The 16,826-nt window shown below is 44.2% G+C and overlaps 1 protein-coding gene across 2 annotated transcripts in view; it reads left to right on the top strand.

Moving 5' to 3' along the window:
• The window catches only part of ABLIM1 (actin binding LIM protein 1), a 300,499-nt gene that overhangs the window by 66,655 nt on the left and 217,018 nt on the right, over positions 1–16,826 (top strand). The gene's annotated exons all lie outside the window — the stretch shown is intronic.

Raw genomic sequence — 16,826 nt, 5'->3', positions numbered from 1 at the left:
TTTTACTCTGTATATGTTTGAAGATTTCTCTCATAAAAATAAACAAAATAGTATATAATGACCCTCACATAGCCATCGTTTAGTTTCAACAGTCATTAATATTATACTGTTCTTGTTTTATCTAAACTTCTACTCCCCTTATTCTTTTTTTAGACTTTTTTTGATGTTTATTTATTTTTGAGAGAGAGAGAGCAGGGGAGGAGCAGAGAGAGGGAGACAGAGAATCAATTCTAAGCAGGCTCTGCACTGTTCGCTCAGAGCTCGATACAGGGCTCGAACTCAGGAACCATGAGATCATGACCTAAGGGAAACCACGAGTCAGATGCTTAACCATTCAGGAGCCCCCCTCTATTGTTACTTTTTAAAGGTATAATTGATGGACATTGAAATGTACAGATCTTGCCTACACAATTTTTACAAATGGATACATCATGTAACCCATACTTTTATCACAATATTGAATAGTTCCGTATCTCTAGATAGTCCCTATGTCCCTTGGCAGAGAAGTCTCTTATTCCCAGACAACTACGGTTCTAGTTACATTTGCTTGTCTTAGAATTTCATATAAATGGATTCATACATTATGTACCCTTTTTTGTAGGGTTCAGCATAAGGACTGTGTGATTCATCAACATTGTTGCATATAGAAATAGTTTATCCCTTTATATTGCTGCGTAGTATTCCACTGTAAAGCTATGCCACAGTTTGTTTATCCATACTATTCATAGACGGTTGACTTGTTTAATTTTGTGGCTAACGTGAGTAAAGCTGCTATGAACATTCTCAATGTCTTTTTGTGGATTTGTGTTTTCATTTCTCTTAGATAACCATACAGATGTAGAATTACTAGGTCAAAGGGTAGGTGTACATTTAACTTTATAAGAAAATTCCAAACCTTTTTTTTCCCCAAATTATCATGATATATTCTCATTAGCATTGTATTAGTGTTCTGGTTGTTTTATATCCTCACTAACATTCAGTACTTTCATTGGGTATAGTGGCATCTTATTGTGATTTCAATTTGCATTTTACTGGTGGCTAATTATTTGTGAACTTTTTCATGTACTCAATGGTCATTTGCTCATCTATCCTTTTTTTGGGGGTTTATTTATTTATTAAGAGAGAGTGAGAGAGAGCACGCACATGCACATGAACCAGTGGGGGAGGGGCAGAGAGAGAGGGGGACAAAGGATCCGAAGCGGGCTCTGTGCTGACAGCAGAGAGCCCAATGTGGGGCTTGAACCCACAAACCATGAGATCATGACCTGAGCGGAAGTTGGATGCTTAACTGACTGAGCCACCCATGCATTTGCTTATCTGTCTTTTGAAGTGCCTGTTCAGCTCTTCCCCCCCCCCCCCCCCGCACTTTTTTGATTATGTTGTTTGTCTTCTCGCTTTGTAGGATTTTTAAAAAGCATTCTGGATAGAAGTTCTTTGTCCACGTTATGCTTTACAAATTTTTTTCCTGGTAGCCTCCTGTTTGCCTATTTATTTTCTTAAGAGTGTCTTTTGATACAAAGAAGTCTTCATTTTGATGAAGTTTGATTTATCAACTTTTTATGACTTGTGTTGTTTGTATCCTGTCTGATAAAACTTTGCTTAGCCCCAGGTAACACAGGCATTCTCTTTTCTTCTAAAAGGTTTACAGGTTTAGGTTTTAGGTTTCCATCTATGATCCAGCTTAGAATAATGTTGTGTGTGCTGTGAGGTAGGGATTGAGGCTCATTTTCCCCCCATGTGGATGCCAATTGCTTCAGCATCATTTATTAAAAAGACCCCTTCCTTCATTAAATCGCACTGGGGCCTTTGTGAAAAGTCAATTGATCATATGATATGCAATGAATTAACTTATTGCTTATACAATCTGGAAATGTATTAGGGAATCACTTATATGTGGAATCTAAAAAAAAAAATCCAACTCATCAAAACAAAAAGTACATTGTTGGTTCCCGGGGGGTGGGAGAAATAGGGAGAGATTGGTAAAAGAGCACAAACTTTCAACTGTAAGTTTAATAAGTTCTGAGGATCAAACATATAGTGTGATGACCGTAGCTGGTACTGCTGTAATGTATAACTGAAATTTGCTAACAGAGTGGATCTTAAACATTCTCACTGGGGGAAAAAAAGGTAGCTATGTGATGTATTAATGAACTTGAGGGTGGGAATCTTTTATACACCATGCCATCCCGGTGTATACTTTAAATACCTTACAATTTTATTTGTCAATGATTATCTCAGTGAAGCTGGAAAAAGAAAAGAATAGATTAGCTTGGTAGAATCCTCTGGTAGAATTAAGAATATGATCACTCAGGGGCGCCTGAGTGGCTCAGTTGGTTAAGCTTCCGACTTCACCTCAGGTCATGATCTCGTAGTTCATGGGTTCAAGCCCCGTGTTGGTCTCTGTGCTGACAGCTCGGAGCCTGGAGCCCGCTCGGGATTCTGTGTCTTCCGCTCTCTCTGCCCCTCCCCTGCTCTCACTCTATCTCTTAATAATAAATAAATGTTAAAAAAATATTTTAAAAAAAGGATATAGTCACTTAAGTAACTTTTTTGCTTCATTCTGTCTTGGAATTGGACAGCACCTTGCAACAGTGTAGTAAAATATCACAACCAGTATATTGACCTTGATTCAGTCCAGACACAGAACAGCTCCACCACCGCAAGGATCCTTGTGTTTGCCCTTTTATAACATATGTAACTCTCTTGGACAAGTTTAGTTTTTACTCTCAGTGGGCACCACTGTAATTGTAATAATATTCTAAGTAACTCTGACGCTTCTTTCAACAATATTTCTTAACTAGATTTAATACTCATGTCCAGAGTTTCATTAGTTTTAAATTTACGATTGGTTGTCTTTATACCTCTAAATGACGTGCTGGTTTTCTTCTGACTTTAGACAATACCCCTCGACTCCCTGGGATATAAAATGAGCGAGTTAGCCCCACTCCCTATCTCTTTTTCCTCCAACCCCCATTTGCCCTGCCTTCCCACTGCTGTCTGCTTACCCTGTCAAGGTTTATAATATTCGAAATCTTCTAACTTTTATGCTTTCTTATTCATTATAAGTTGATTTTTTAGCTCTGAAAACCAGCAGAAAGCGTTTGTAATATTGAAATTTTGTAAATGTTCTTAACTTCAGAAGGGGTATGTGATTGGACCTGTCGAGAAGGAATTATAATTTTGTGCACTCAGTCTGTTTTACTGTGAGGGAATGTTCTGGCATTATTATCAAAGCATCATCATCAAAGTGCCCTTTTCCAAAATTCTTTTTTTTTTTTTTTTTTTGCTCAAAATTACGTTATCTTTTAGTTTGCTTCATATTTGGACTGTGATTTTCTTCTTCAGATTTTCAATTTACATACAGCTTTTAATTCCAGCTCTTGTTTCTTTTTGTAAGCAAAATGTATGTGTCAATAACATCACCAGGATCCTCCACCCTCTTAATCATAGTAACTTGTTGAATGGAATATATACTTTCTTAAAGATGCTTTCTTGGAGCCCTCTGACCATGTTCTAATTTGGACTCACTGGCTTCTAGATCTATTGCAGAAAAGCCATTATGGGATTCCCACCCCTCCCCATTTGACTCTTAACCTAATTCTACGTTTTCTTGGAATTAGTAGCTTTATGTTTGAAGATTAATTTTTCCTTCTGTTTGAGTTAAGCTTCAGCTAATTTTTTCAGTAAGGGTGCATGAGAGGTCCCTCGAATCCTTGCATGTCTGAAAATGTCTTACTTTGCCCACATGCTTGATGGACCTGGTAAAGATATCCAGATGCAAGGCTGTGTTTTCCTTAAAACCTGAAAGGCTTTTTGTTCTAACTGTCTTCTGACATCCAGAGAGTCGGCCAAGTCTGGTGGCGGCTTGAATCCCTTTCTTTCTTGGTAACCTGATTTGGTCTCTGATAGATACTCTTGATCTCTTTGTAGATATTCTCTGTACCTTCAGAATTTTGAAATTCCACCAGGACCTGTCTTGTAGTTTATCTTTTTTCTTCATCTTATTTGGCACCTGGCTTCTCCAATTCTACGTGAAGACCAATGTCTCCAGGAGTGGGGAATTTTCTTTTATTATTTTCTCCCCTCTGCTTTGTTCTTTTTTTCTGAGACTCCTAATAAATGGATGCTATAGACACTGCTCATCTCTCTTAATTCTTCTTTCATATTGGCAATGCCTTTTATATTTTGCTCTACCTTGTTGGAGATCGTGACATTTTATTTCTAGCCTGTCCATTGAATTTCTTTTTATTTTCATTTCTTTTTTTTTTTTTTTTTTTTTTTTTTATTTTTGGGACAGAGAGAGACAGAGCATGAACGGGGGAGGGGCAGAGAGAGAGGGAGACACAGAATCAGAAACAGGCTCCAGGCTCTGAGCCATCAGCCCAGAGCCTGACGCGGGGCTCGAACTCACAGACCGCGAGATCGTGACCTGGCTGAAGTCGGACGCTTAACCGACTGCGCCACCCAGGCGCCCCTCTTTTTATTTTCATAATGATTTTTAATTTCCCAAAACTCTGTTTATCTCAGGCCCCTTTAAATTTTTCCCCATTTTAATTCCATGGATGCAATGTGTTCTCAAATACCTTAGAGGTATGACTTGAGTGTGAATTTGTACTTAGGTCCTCTCATGTTGCATAAATTGTATGTTTTCTCTAGAATCCTGTGGTTGTATTTTCATCTTGGTCCCACTTTGTGCTGTTTGTTTTCCTGACACATCTAGTAATTCTTAGTCGTTTCTTCATCTGTGTTAATGAATTAATAAGGAAATTTCTATTTGGGGGATTAATTTTTTTGTTTCCTCACTGGTGTTATTTTCCCCTATAGTTGTGTGGGTCTGCATGTACAAGAGGTTTCTAAAATGTAATCTTTAATACATTTAATATATTAATCTAAAATAATTTTTACTTTAATTTTTTTAATGTTTATTTTTATTTTTGAGAGAGAGAGTGAGAGAGCGAGACAGAACAGGAGCAGGGGAGGGGCAGAGAGAGAGGGAGACACAGAATCTGAAGCAGGTTCCAGGCTCTGAGTTGTCAGCCCAGAGCCTGACATGGGGCTCGAACTCACAAACTGCAAGATCATGACCTGAGCTGAAGTTGGACGCTTAAGCGACTGAGCCACCCGGGCGCCCCCAAAATGATCTTTTAAAACCCTAAGGAAGATTATAGAATTTTATATTAATATGAACGGGTTTTGAGAACCAACGTTAAAAATTGATGATGTAAAGAATGGCTGGATTACTGGGCCCCTGGGTGGCTCAGTCTGTTGAGCCACTGACTCTTGATTTCAGCTCAGATCATGATCTGAAAATCCCAGAAATCCTGAAATCCCAGAGTCTTGGGATTGAGCCCTGTGTTTGTCTCTGTGCTGAGCGTGGAGCCTGCTTGAGTTTCTCTCTCTCTCTCTCTCTCTCTCTCTCTCTCTCTCTCTCTCTCTCCTTCTGCCCCTGTCCCCACTCGCATATCCACTCTCTCTCTAGGAAAAAAAAAAAGCTGAATTACTAAAATTGAAATTTAGAGCAATCTAAGTTAAGGTTTATTAGATTAAATGATGCATGTGGGTTTTCTTTTTTCACAGCAAGTGCCACTCTCGCTTTTGTCTTGCTCTGTTCCTATTGCGTCGTGATTTAGGTGCCCACGAACACATAATGTCCAATCCGTTGTTAGAAGCCGTTTGCACACGCCCTGCATGAACCCAGAACCTCCTGCCGTGCTCGCACTGGGTTGATTTTTTTCCTCCCTCCTACTGGCTGGCATTTGCTGGTGCGAGTGGGCCAGCCTGGGGCTGACTCTGGCCGCTTGGCTGTCCTGCTGTGCGGGACAGCTGTCCAGGAAGCCCAAGGTGGGGGCGCTGGCCCCCCAGGACTCACACACCCCCTGCTCCCTGGGGCACGAGAGGCCTCGCGGGCTGCCAGATCCCAGCCCTTCATTCCAGCGTGTACCGATACGTACTCCGGAGCAACCGTTCATCTCTGACCCAGACTGTTTTAGGAGCAGCGCTCACACCGTTTAAAAACCCCCGTCAGCGTGACCTTCCATAAGCATGTGAGGAGAGGGGGTGGGGAAGAAGATAGGCCACATGGTAAACAGTGAGGCCAGGGATTGTTGGTCTCTGATAACACAGACCGGAAAAGCAAAGGTCTGGCCTGGAACCCTGTTCTCTTCTTTCCTCCTGCGGAGTGCTCCGAGTCGTGGGCCTGAGAGGTTCAGATCACTAGGAATTCGTGTTCTGACTGAACCCAGACTGGGGGAGTCGGCCTCAGCGCAGCACTAGGGTTTGGTGAGAATGGACGACAAGGTCCCGTCGGCGTGTGTTATAAGCTGGATTGCGTCCTCCCCAAATTCACATACCGAAGCCCTTCCCCCACCCCAGTACCTCAGAATGTGGCCGTTTGGGGAAATTGGGTCCTTAAAGATGCAATTGTTAAAGTGGGGTCATTAGGGTGGTCTCTCGTCTCCCATGACCGGTGTCCCTGTAAGAAGAGGAAATTCGGACACAGGGAGAGACAGCAAATACGTGCCCTGGCAGAGCAACGGGCGTGTGAGGAGCCCAGAGAAGACTCGAGTCTGCAAGCCCAGGAGAGAGGCCTCTGAAGCCAAACCCGCCGGCCGACACCTTGACGCTGGACCTCTGGCCTCCGGAACCGTGAGGAAAGGCATTTCTGTTGCTTAAGAGCCCCAGCGTGTGGTAGGTGGTGGTCGTGACCCTCACACACTGGTACAGAATCCTAAGCCAACGAATCCTGACTCCTTTCCCTGCTGCCCTCAGGGATGAAGATGGAAAGTCTGGGGGGGCCTGGACGGTAGCCCCGACCTCTTGATTCTAAAACCGGTGTCTTTGGGGCACCTGGGTGGCTCAGTCGGTTAAGCGTCCGACTTCGGCTCAGGTCACGATCTCGCGGTCTGGAGTTCGAGCCCCGCGTCAGGCTCTGGGCTGATGGCTCAGAGCCTGGAGCCTGCTTCCGATTCTGTGTCTTCCTCTCTCTCTGCCCCTTCCCTGCTCATGCTCTGTCTCTCTCTGTCTCAAAAATAAATAAAAACATTAAACAAAATAATAAATAAATAAATAAAACCGGTGTCTTTGTCTTTCCGATGCTGGCGCTATCAGGGAAAGATTCGGACAAATCTCGCCGAGTCCTCAGCGATTTGGGGTCAAAGATGTATAGAGCCGTAGCGAGGGAAATCAAGAGAGACCGTAATTAGAATTTCACGGGTGCGCGAGAATAATTGTGCGGGGTGTCAACTGAGAAATGCGACCAGTTGCCACAAATGATGGCGATACGGGGCGCCTGGGTGGCTCGGTCGGTTGAGCGTCCGACTTCAGCTCAGGTCGTGATCTCACGGTCCGTGGGTTCGAGCCCCACGTCGGGCTCTGTGCTGACGGCTCGGAGCCTGGGGCCTGCTTCTGATTCTGTGTCTCCTTCTCTCCGCCCGTCCCCCACTCGCACTCTGTCCCTGTCTCTCAATAACGACTAAATGTTAAATTTTTTTAAAAAATCATGGCAGTGAAAATCTGGATGTTCTGGTTTGCCAAAGACTCCGACACCCCAGTGGGCTACTGACCGCCGAGATGAAAATCGGAAGCCCTTTGGTTTGGTTGTGCAAAGCTTCCTGAATGGAAACTGTCCTTTTCACTTCATATGGGGTTTCCCTCCCCGTGTCTTCAGTGCCGTTGCATTATCGTTGGCATTTCTCGCAGCGGAATTCTTTAATTTGAAAAACCTGAACCCTCGTGGACCTAGTTCCGACCTCAGTCTCCGGCTGTTGATTCTACATAGCACTTGCACCCCGTGCTCTCAGTTTTCCTTACAGAAAAAGGGAGATACTTGCTACTCCCCATGTCACAGAGATGTGATTTGGATGTTGTAGGCATTGATTTGTAATAAGAGAGTGGACTTCAGAAAGGCCCTTTTCCCCCATCGAACTTGGCCTTGAGAAAGTGTGATGTTGCCTCCCTGAGCCTGGGTTCCCTCATCTGTGAAATGGGGATAGTCATGCCCACTTGGAAGGGCAATGCGAGTAACCCAGCAAGAACATATGGAAAGCACCTTGTGTTAGTCCTCGCGTACGTAAGAGCTCGGTAAGCGTTAGCCATCGACGGATGATCATGATAATGACATTTTTAAATCATGGACATGATTAACAAGCGGTGACCTTGTGGCTCTGGATGCTGTCCTGAACTATCATTCTGTCCCATAAGAGGAACATCTGCCTTGAGACTCAGGTTAGTGAAACTAGGTAACATGAGGGCTAATGGACAGAGGTGTAGGATTTAGGATAATGTATGGAAATGTAACTATAGAATGAGGTCTTCTACCTTTCACCTACAAACGGTGAAATCACAGTAGATGCCACAAAGCAGCCTTTCGCCAGCTTTTACACGCATGTAAATTGCCTGGAGACCTCGTTAAAAGGCAGGTTCTGATTTGGTAGGTGGGAGTAGGGGCTGGTGCTGAGGTTGTACAGTTCTCGAGAGTTCCCAGGTGACGGCCATGCTGTTGCCCCAGGGGTCTTGGAACAGTAGGGCCCTAGAGTAGACGGTAAGGCTGACTAGGATCCCAGTTGGTTTGTAAACTCCACTATTATCAACCAATGGTTATTTCCTGTTGATTTACCTTAAACTTCAGAACAATTTTGTTTTCATTTCTCTTTTTAAATTGGCAGGGGTCTTGCTACTTCCTTGCCCTGGCCTCTCTGTCTAGTACTTAAAAAAAAAAAAAAAAAAAAAGAATAACTATGATAATAACTAGTATTTATACAGAGGTCACTATGTACCAGGAACTGTTTATTTCGATTCTCAGAACACCCCATAAAGTAGGTGCCATAGTTATCCCCCGTCTTACAGGTAAGAAAACTGAGGCACACATAGATAAAATAACTTGCTCAGAGCACTCACCTGGTGCATGGCAACCAGGATCATTTTGTGAGTTTATGTAAAGGAGCCCGGTGTAAATGAGAGCCCTTAGGAATAGCTGGAATGGTTCACTCTAATTTATCAGTTTTTGTGACTCCCACTTTGGTTTCCTCACATTTTACAAAATGCACGTCCACCCTGCTAAAGCCAGTGACTGTGGCGTTTATTGGAAAGGCAATCCCAGACTACCTGCAGAGGCCTGGAATTGTGGAGGGCACCTGGGGCTAGACCCCACACCGTCAGCTCAGCTGTGGTTTGCCCAGTAACAAAAACTTTGAGCGTGAAGGTCACAGTAAGCAGGACAGATCCTGCTTTCACCTAATGTGAGTGTAAATTCAACTTTTATCAACCAAATATGACTTCTTTTTTTTTTAATGTTCACTTATTTTTGAGGGAGGGAGAGAGAGCGAGAGGGAGTGTGCATGCGAGCAGGGGAAGGGCAGAGAGAGGGAGACAGAGGAGGAGTCAAAGCAGGCTCTGCCCTGACAGCAGAAAGTCCGATGCCAGGCTGGAAATCAGGAACCATGAGGTCATGCCCTGACCCGAAGTCGGATGCTCAACCGACTGAACCACCCAGGTGCCCCCTCCCCAATATTATTTTTTATTGATTTCCATTAAACTTCAGAAAGTTTTCATTTTTCACTTTACATTGGCAGGACTCTTGCCACTGTCCTGCCCCCACCTCGTATTCTAAAAATGCCAAAGTAAGAATAAGAATACAGATAAATATTAGAATAAGAACAAGAGTAAGACCACCAGCACACCTGCAAGCCTGCACTGTAGGGCCGTGGGCGGTTCCGGCAAGAGCCGCAGCGGGCAGCCCTGAGCGCATTCATGGACAAGGACAGGGGGCCTGTCAGTTGGGGGCTGTGCACTTGGCGGTTCGGGGATAGCACGTGCAGCGGAGAATGCTGCCGAGAGTCTGTGGCTGTTGTAACCCCTGCCTGAACCGCTCACTCATCCTGGGACCTGGGACGAGTCACTAACTCACCGACCTTCCTTCTCCTCCTTTCCAAAATGGAAAGAATTGACAGGATGTGCATTTTTCAAAGAGTATGTTTTGTTTTTAGCTGTGGAACCCTTTCTCCCAAGAAAGGCTCATCTGGAAGCTCAGAAAATGAAGCAGACGAGGGGCAGTTTCTTCGGTGCAAGTTGGGGTGGAACCCAGAATCAACTTGGGTTGATTCCAGTCCCTCACCAAACCCTGAAAAGCCTGATTATGCATATATGAGCTTCAAAACACCCAGACTAGATGATCTAAAGGCCCCCCAAGTTCCACACCCTCTTGGTCTGTGTGCTTAAAGGAAGGGAACACGGGGTGTCCAGAAGCTTCTGTTTGCAAGGGATGTTTGACTGCTAAAGGCAATTTTGTCTTGACCCCAGAGGTTGGATTTTAGGAAGCCTAAAAACATTTAGCAAGGCATCCGCAGTGTTGGCTTATTTTGAAAGGCTTAATGCATGCCGTTGTTTTTGCTGCATCCTTAAAATGCCTAAACTAGACTTAACTCTTGAGTTTGGAACAGGGTGGAAAGATTTTTGTTTTGACTTTCGATTGTATGTGTAAAATTGTCATATCTGTAGTTAGAGACTTGTCCAACTCCCTTTGGATTTTCAAAGGAAAGTTGAAAGTAGGCAGAGACAAACCATTAAGACTTTCAAAAGTCAACGACTTTGACTCTCAAGGAAAGTCTTTGGAATAATCAGTCTGCATGAGACCATAAGTAAATGGTTGCTTGCATTAGAGACTAAGTATGAATGTTTTACTGTCAGTAAACTGTGAAGTCGGTGGGATCATACAGAATGTTAAATGAAATTTACAGTTCCCCACACTAAGCTGCGAAGTTGAATCAGAGCCAGTGGTTTGAAGAGGCGTTCTCATCCTTATTGAAATGTGGCGTATTTTCTCTTCCCACTAACTTTGAATGTAGCTTCCAAAGAGGTGGAGGACCAGCACGGGAGTCATACACACGGTGGAAGGTATAGGTGAGATGGAGCGATGTAGTAGCATTGCCAGGGCAGGTATGTGTCTTTTGGGTGTTTATTCTGTTTTCTTATGCTCCAACAACAAAAAATGCTGCCTTCCGTGTATAGCGCAGTCATTAAATGTCCTCCTTCATCCCCTAGGGGTGAAGCTACGTGTGAATGAATACTTTGCGCTTACTCTGCTCATATATCACTTGTGGGCCAAGTGGTAATTAGTGTAGAAATTATAAAAATCCAGACTCTCGCAGGGCGCCTGGGAGGCTCAGTCAGTTAAGCGACCGACTTCGGCTCAGGTCATGATGTCGCGGTTCGTGGGTTCGAGCCCTGAGTCGGGCTCTGGGCTGACAGTTCAGAGCCTGGAGCCTGGTTTGGATTCCGTCTCCCTCTTTCTCTGCCCCTCCCCTGCTTGCGCTCTGTCTCTGCCTCTCAAAAATAAACAAACATTAAAAAAATTAAAAAAAAAAATCCAGACTCTAGTAAATCATTATGATTTAACCTAATCTTTGATCCTCTTACCACGAAAGCAGGGTAGAATCTCTTCATTCTGCAGTAATTTTCTTCCATTCAGACTTTATCTTCACCACTTTTTCAAAGGCACAGAAAGATCGGCATTCCCCACTTCCTACAGCTTATTTATATCAAATGAGTCACTGAAGAGAAATGCCTGTTGCTTTTGTAGGGGATACAGAATACCTTTTAATCCCCTGTTTCCCAGCTAGGCAGGTGGGTGTGAGAGTCAACGCAGACGAAATGATAAGGGGGTGAGGAGATAACAAGTCCCTTGCTGTCAGCTCCTTAGCTCTGGGTGGACAACAGAGAATTCTGTTCCTACTTCTTGCCTCTTTGTTTGAAAAGGTTTGCATGCAACAACAGATGTTGGCGAGGATGCGGAGAAAGAGGATCTCTTTTGCGTTGTTGGTGGCAATGCCAGCTGGTGCAGCCACTCTGGAAAACAGTATGGAGGTTCCTCAAAAAACTAAAAATAGAACCACCCGACGACCCAGCAATTGCACTACTAGGCATTTATCCACAGGATACAGGTGTGCTGTTTCGAAGGGACACATGCACCCCCACGTTTATAGCAGCACTAGCAACAATAGCCAAAGTATGGAAGGAGCCCAAATGTCTCCTGATGGATGAATGGATAAAGAAGATGTGGTATATAGATACAATGGAGTATTACTCGGCAATCAAAAAGAGTGAAATCTTGCCATTTGCAACTACGTGGATGGAACTAGAGGGTATTATGCTAAGTGAATTAGTCAGAGAAAGACAAAAATCATAGGACTTAACTCATATGAGGACTTTAAGGGACAAAACAGATGAACATAAGGGAAGGGAAACAAAAATAATATAAAAACAGGGAGGGGGACAAAACAGAAGAGACTCATAAATATGGAGAACAAACTGAGGGTTACCGGAGGGGTTGTGGGAGGGGGGATGGGCTAAATGGGTCAGAGGCACTAAGGAATCTACTCCTGAAATCATTGTTGCACGATACGCTAATTTGGATGTAAATTTTAAAAAGTAAAAAATAAAATACAATAAAAAAGGAAGAACTCCATTGAAATATTTGTAACCTTAATAAAGTGAATATTTCTTTATCAAGAAAAAAAAAAAAGAAAAGGTTTGCATGAACAACATCCCTGATATTGGTTAGGTGGTAATTGTGGGTTTTTTCAGCAGGACAACGGGGCGAAGGCTGAGAGAAGTTCAGACTGAGTCATTGCATCACATCTCACTATAGTCCCTGATCTTCTGCCTACACGCGGTCTTGAGAAAAATTACTTTCTCTCTCGGCTTCATTTTCTCATCTGTGAAAGAGGAATTAGTAACACCCGTCTTCTACGTCCTTACCTTCTAAGGTTGCTGTGAGGAAAAAACTGAGAGAGGCACGTGAGAAATGCTTATCATAGTCCCTGGGACAGAATAACCATTAGGAAGATAGCGGCCCCATTTCGGGGTTGTGGCAGCAGATGTCAGGAGGCATCGTCACGCAGTGATTGGGATAAGCAGAAGGTCAGGTGACGGAGCCCCACGTACTAACTACCCTGTCCCATCCAGCGTATTGTTTCATGTGGGGACTCCAGTGTCTGTGTGCTGGAGATTTTGTCTCAAATCCTTTTTGACAAATAGTGGCCCCCCCAAAAAAAAAGGAATAAGGAAAGGGAAAATAAAAAGAGAAAAAGAAAGAGAGGGAGGAAGGAGGAGAGAGAAAGGAGAGAAGAAAAAGCTGACAGAAAATATGGGCAAACTCTGTCAGCTCTCACGTCTTCTGATGTAGATAGACCAGGAGATAGACCAGGTTATTAGTGGCCCGCTTTCTAGATTTAGAAGACAGCTTGGTGATTTGCCCAGGATCGTTGGTGAGTTAGCAATAGAGCCAGGCCAAGCATTTGGGTCTTCTGCCTCCCCCTGGTCTAGTGAGTGTTGGTTGGCAACTCCAACCTGAACATGGAAGGCTAATGGGCATAAGGTGTGGGGAGCAGTCTGCCATGTTGGTTCTCCCCTCACCACAGCCCTAGCGGAGACCAGCGCTAGCCATCGGCTGGGTCTCTTTGTGAATGAGATTAGTTCAGGAGAATCTCATGAAAACAGAAGATGGCTCAGAAAAATGATTCTTTCAACATCAATAATAAGAATGCCCCTCCTCCCTGTCCCCCGTTCCCCACCACACACGTTTTTCCGTATTTAGACTTTTTGCCAACAAGCATTAGCAGCCGTTGGGTATATGCTAACTCTTCTAGTGCTAAACTCGTGTTTTGGATCAACCCTTCATAATTTCAGGTGTGGAGATGGCTTGGCATTTTCTCTGATGTAACGATCCCTCCCTGAGCTGTTTTAGGATTTGTGAGGAAACTTTTAGCATCCAGAGTGTGGCCTCTGATTCAGAATCCTTGTGCCCAAGCCCCAGCTGTGTCTCTCATGGTGGGGCGGGGGGAAGTGACCTTGGACAATTTCTTTAACTTCTCTCGGCTTCAGTTGCCTCATCTTTGAGATGGAGATGGTAACGGGGCCCTGCCTCAGAGAGTTAGAAGAAATCCGTGAGGGAGTCTCTGTTCAGTGCCTGCAGAGAGTGAGCTCAGTAAATGTGAGCTATGACTAGTGATGAGGCTGTTCTATCTGCAATTTACAAAGCTGATAGACATGACCATATGTAATCTGCGTTGATATTATTTTAGTAAAGCCCGTAAAATTTCATTTCCCGTCGTAACGATCATTACATGGGATCCACCTGGAGATCATAAGCAGAAACTAGGCTTGATAGCACAGAGACAGTCGTGTGATGTCAAGACCGTTTCTAGATTCAGCCACCAGCAAGAGCGCTTTGTGTTTAAGAGCTGAGCGAACAGCGGCTTCTTTTAGTTCTTAAAGTTGATCCTTCCAACGGAGTCACATCGCTGAGCTTGGAATGGCGCCAGCGATCCGGGCTGCTAACAGAGTTATCATCAGAATCCAAGCTAAGGGAAATGACAAGTGAGTTCTTAACTTTTTTTCCCTATGCCTTTCTAGTTAGGGTCTGGAAGGGCCTTCTTCCTTATTGAATATGACCTTTGAAGAAATGTAGTTTGCGTCTTTCCCAACGGAATCAGCTTTCGCATGGAATTCAATTTGCTGTATGTTTCTTTCTCTTCTGCTGAGTTTGAAAGGTGAGGTCAGTGCCCCGTGAATGTTTTGCTCCCGATAACCTGCTATTTTTCTCTCTCAGCTCTCGTCGTAAATTGTATTATGGTAGGCCTCATCTCCTTGGCCAGGTCTTTTAACGTGATCTGTTGTCAGATGTCCTGTTTGCCAAGAGAACATGGGCATCTCTGTCACCAGAGTGTGGTAGCATGCTGGGGACCGCACCTTCCCTGCAGTTGGAGCCAGGCACTGTGGCCCGTTGAAGCCCCCCAAACAGCAGAACTGAACATTCCCAGGCAGAATTGACCCGCTTGTACATTCTCTACAGCCTTGAGAAAGTCCCTAAATGCCTCTGGCTTTCAGATTTTTCATCTCTGATGCTATGAAGTGAGTGATCTCAAAAATCCCATCTAGCATTCTTCCTATGAACGGCGTGTTGTGCTAAGTTATGATTTGTGCCGGGGCTAAGGTTCTCTGGCCAAATAAATTTAGGAAATGCTTCTTACCCTATTCTTCTCTTACAGAGTTAACAAGGCACACATGCCTATTAATGTCTCTGAGAAGTCCTGTGGTTAAGAAACCTGTCTAACGATGCACAATCAAGCATTTCTTGACTGTAGGTGAACACGCAAATGAAAGCGTTTTTTACTTATTAATTTTGCTGACTGATGACCGCTTTCCTGGGAAGAGTTTCGAGGGGTTCTGAGGGAGACACTTGTACTCCAGGTTCCTAAATGACTGATACAAGGAAAAGAACACACAGCAGTATCCCTGATCTTGAAATGACCTTGTAGAAGTACTGTTGCCATGTTAATTAGAAAATCATTGTGCGTTTTAGTTTCTTACTATGTTTTCAGTTTGTTTACTTTGAGAGAGACAGAGACAAGTGCGAGTGGGGGAGGGGCAGAGAGGGAGTGAGAGAGAGAATCCCAAGCAGGCTCCGGGCTGCCAGCACAGGGCTCGATGTGGGGCTCGGACCCACGAAACTGCAAAATCAGTACCTAAGCTGAAACCAAAAGTCAGACGCTTAATCAACTGAGTCACCCAGGCTCCCCTGTTGTTGAACATTTTAAACAGTCTTTAAGCAGTTGGTTTCTGGGTTCTAATAAATCACAAGTATCGGAAGCCAAATCTGGGGGGTTCATGGCTTGGAAGGAACTACTTTATGGGCTAACTGTTCAAAACGCCAAAGTTTCAATACTGGATTGCCCCTGGCAGCCTTCCGTTGCAAAAAGGAAAGAATCCATGCAAGTTGCTTTCAACTAGAGTCCCGGTTTGGCCCCAGAAAATAGGTCGCGCACTACACATGGTTTCTCCTCCCCCCTTTCCTTTAAAATCCAGTAGGAATCAGAATCTGAGATTTCAAGGGAGTAGAAAAAACCAGCTTCCATTACATTTGAAACAAAGCTTATTTAAAAAAAAAATGTAGTCGTGGGGCACCTGGGTGGCTCAGTCCGTTAAGCGTCCAACTTCGGCTCAGGTCATGATCTCGTGGTCTGTGAGTTCGAGCCCCGCATCTGGCTCTGTGCCGACAGCTCGGAGCCTGGAGCCTGCTTCGGATTCTGTGCCTCCCTCTCTCTGCCCCTCCCTTGGTCTCTCTCTCTCTCTCTCTCTCTCTCTCTCAAAAATAAACATTAAACAAAATTTATTTTATGCAGTCATGAAAGACTTTTGTTCCATCATTTGGTAAAATCCCAAGACACTCAGCAAAAAAACATTCGGGTGAAGCATGAAATCACAGTCATGAGAATGTTAGGCATTAGGCATAATCAGAAGATTTCAATCAATGTGACTGGCCTTTCGGCAGCAGCTGACAAAAGTCAGCTCTGCAGATGCCAAGCATTTTATCGATGAGTGGTCCAGTTGTGATACCGTGTCTGGCGCCTGGTGCTTCGGCCAAGTCAGGAGGACATTATCAAAGGCACAGAGTTCCAGGCAGTGGCCTGGACTAGGAGGAGGGCCGATGGGGTAATCCGGGAGCATGGCTATCTCCAGAGCCATTTCAAAACAAAACCAAAAAGCCACCTACACAAGGAAGAAAATAAGCCGGGGACGTGCAGTTAATCAAACTTTGCATTGAAACAAGTGATCCTGTGGTCTTTCCTTCCAGTGGATAGATTATGGGCTTTCGATTAACCTGATATCTCAGAATGGGTGCTGGTGCCTGTGTCTTTATGACCGTTATTAAATGTTTACCCTCACGCTTAAAACAATTAGACCAGTTTCCTTCCTCGTGGCCCCGTAAATGTATCCGACGCTGGGGATATTTATCCGAAGTGTCTTTTAACATTTAAACTGGCTCCTCA

The sequence above is a fragment of the Prionailurus bengalensis genome, chromosome D2 (assembly GCF_016509475.1).
Source record: "Prionailurus bengalensis isolate Pbe53 chromosome D2, Fcat_Pben_1.1_paternal_pri, whole genome shotgun sequence".
Classification (NCBI taxonomy): Eukaryota; Metazoa; Chordata; class Mammalia; order Carnivora; family Felidae; genus Prionailurus; species Prionailurus bengalensis.
The sequence above is the reverse complement of the archived record's forward strand: the minus strand, read 5'-3'. Positions and strand labels throughout refer to the sequence as shown.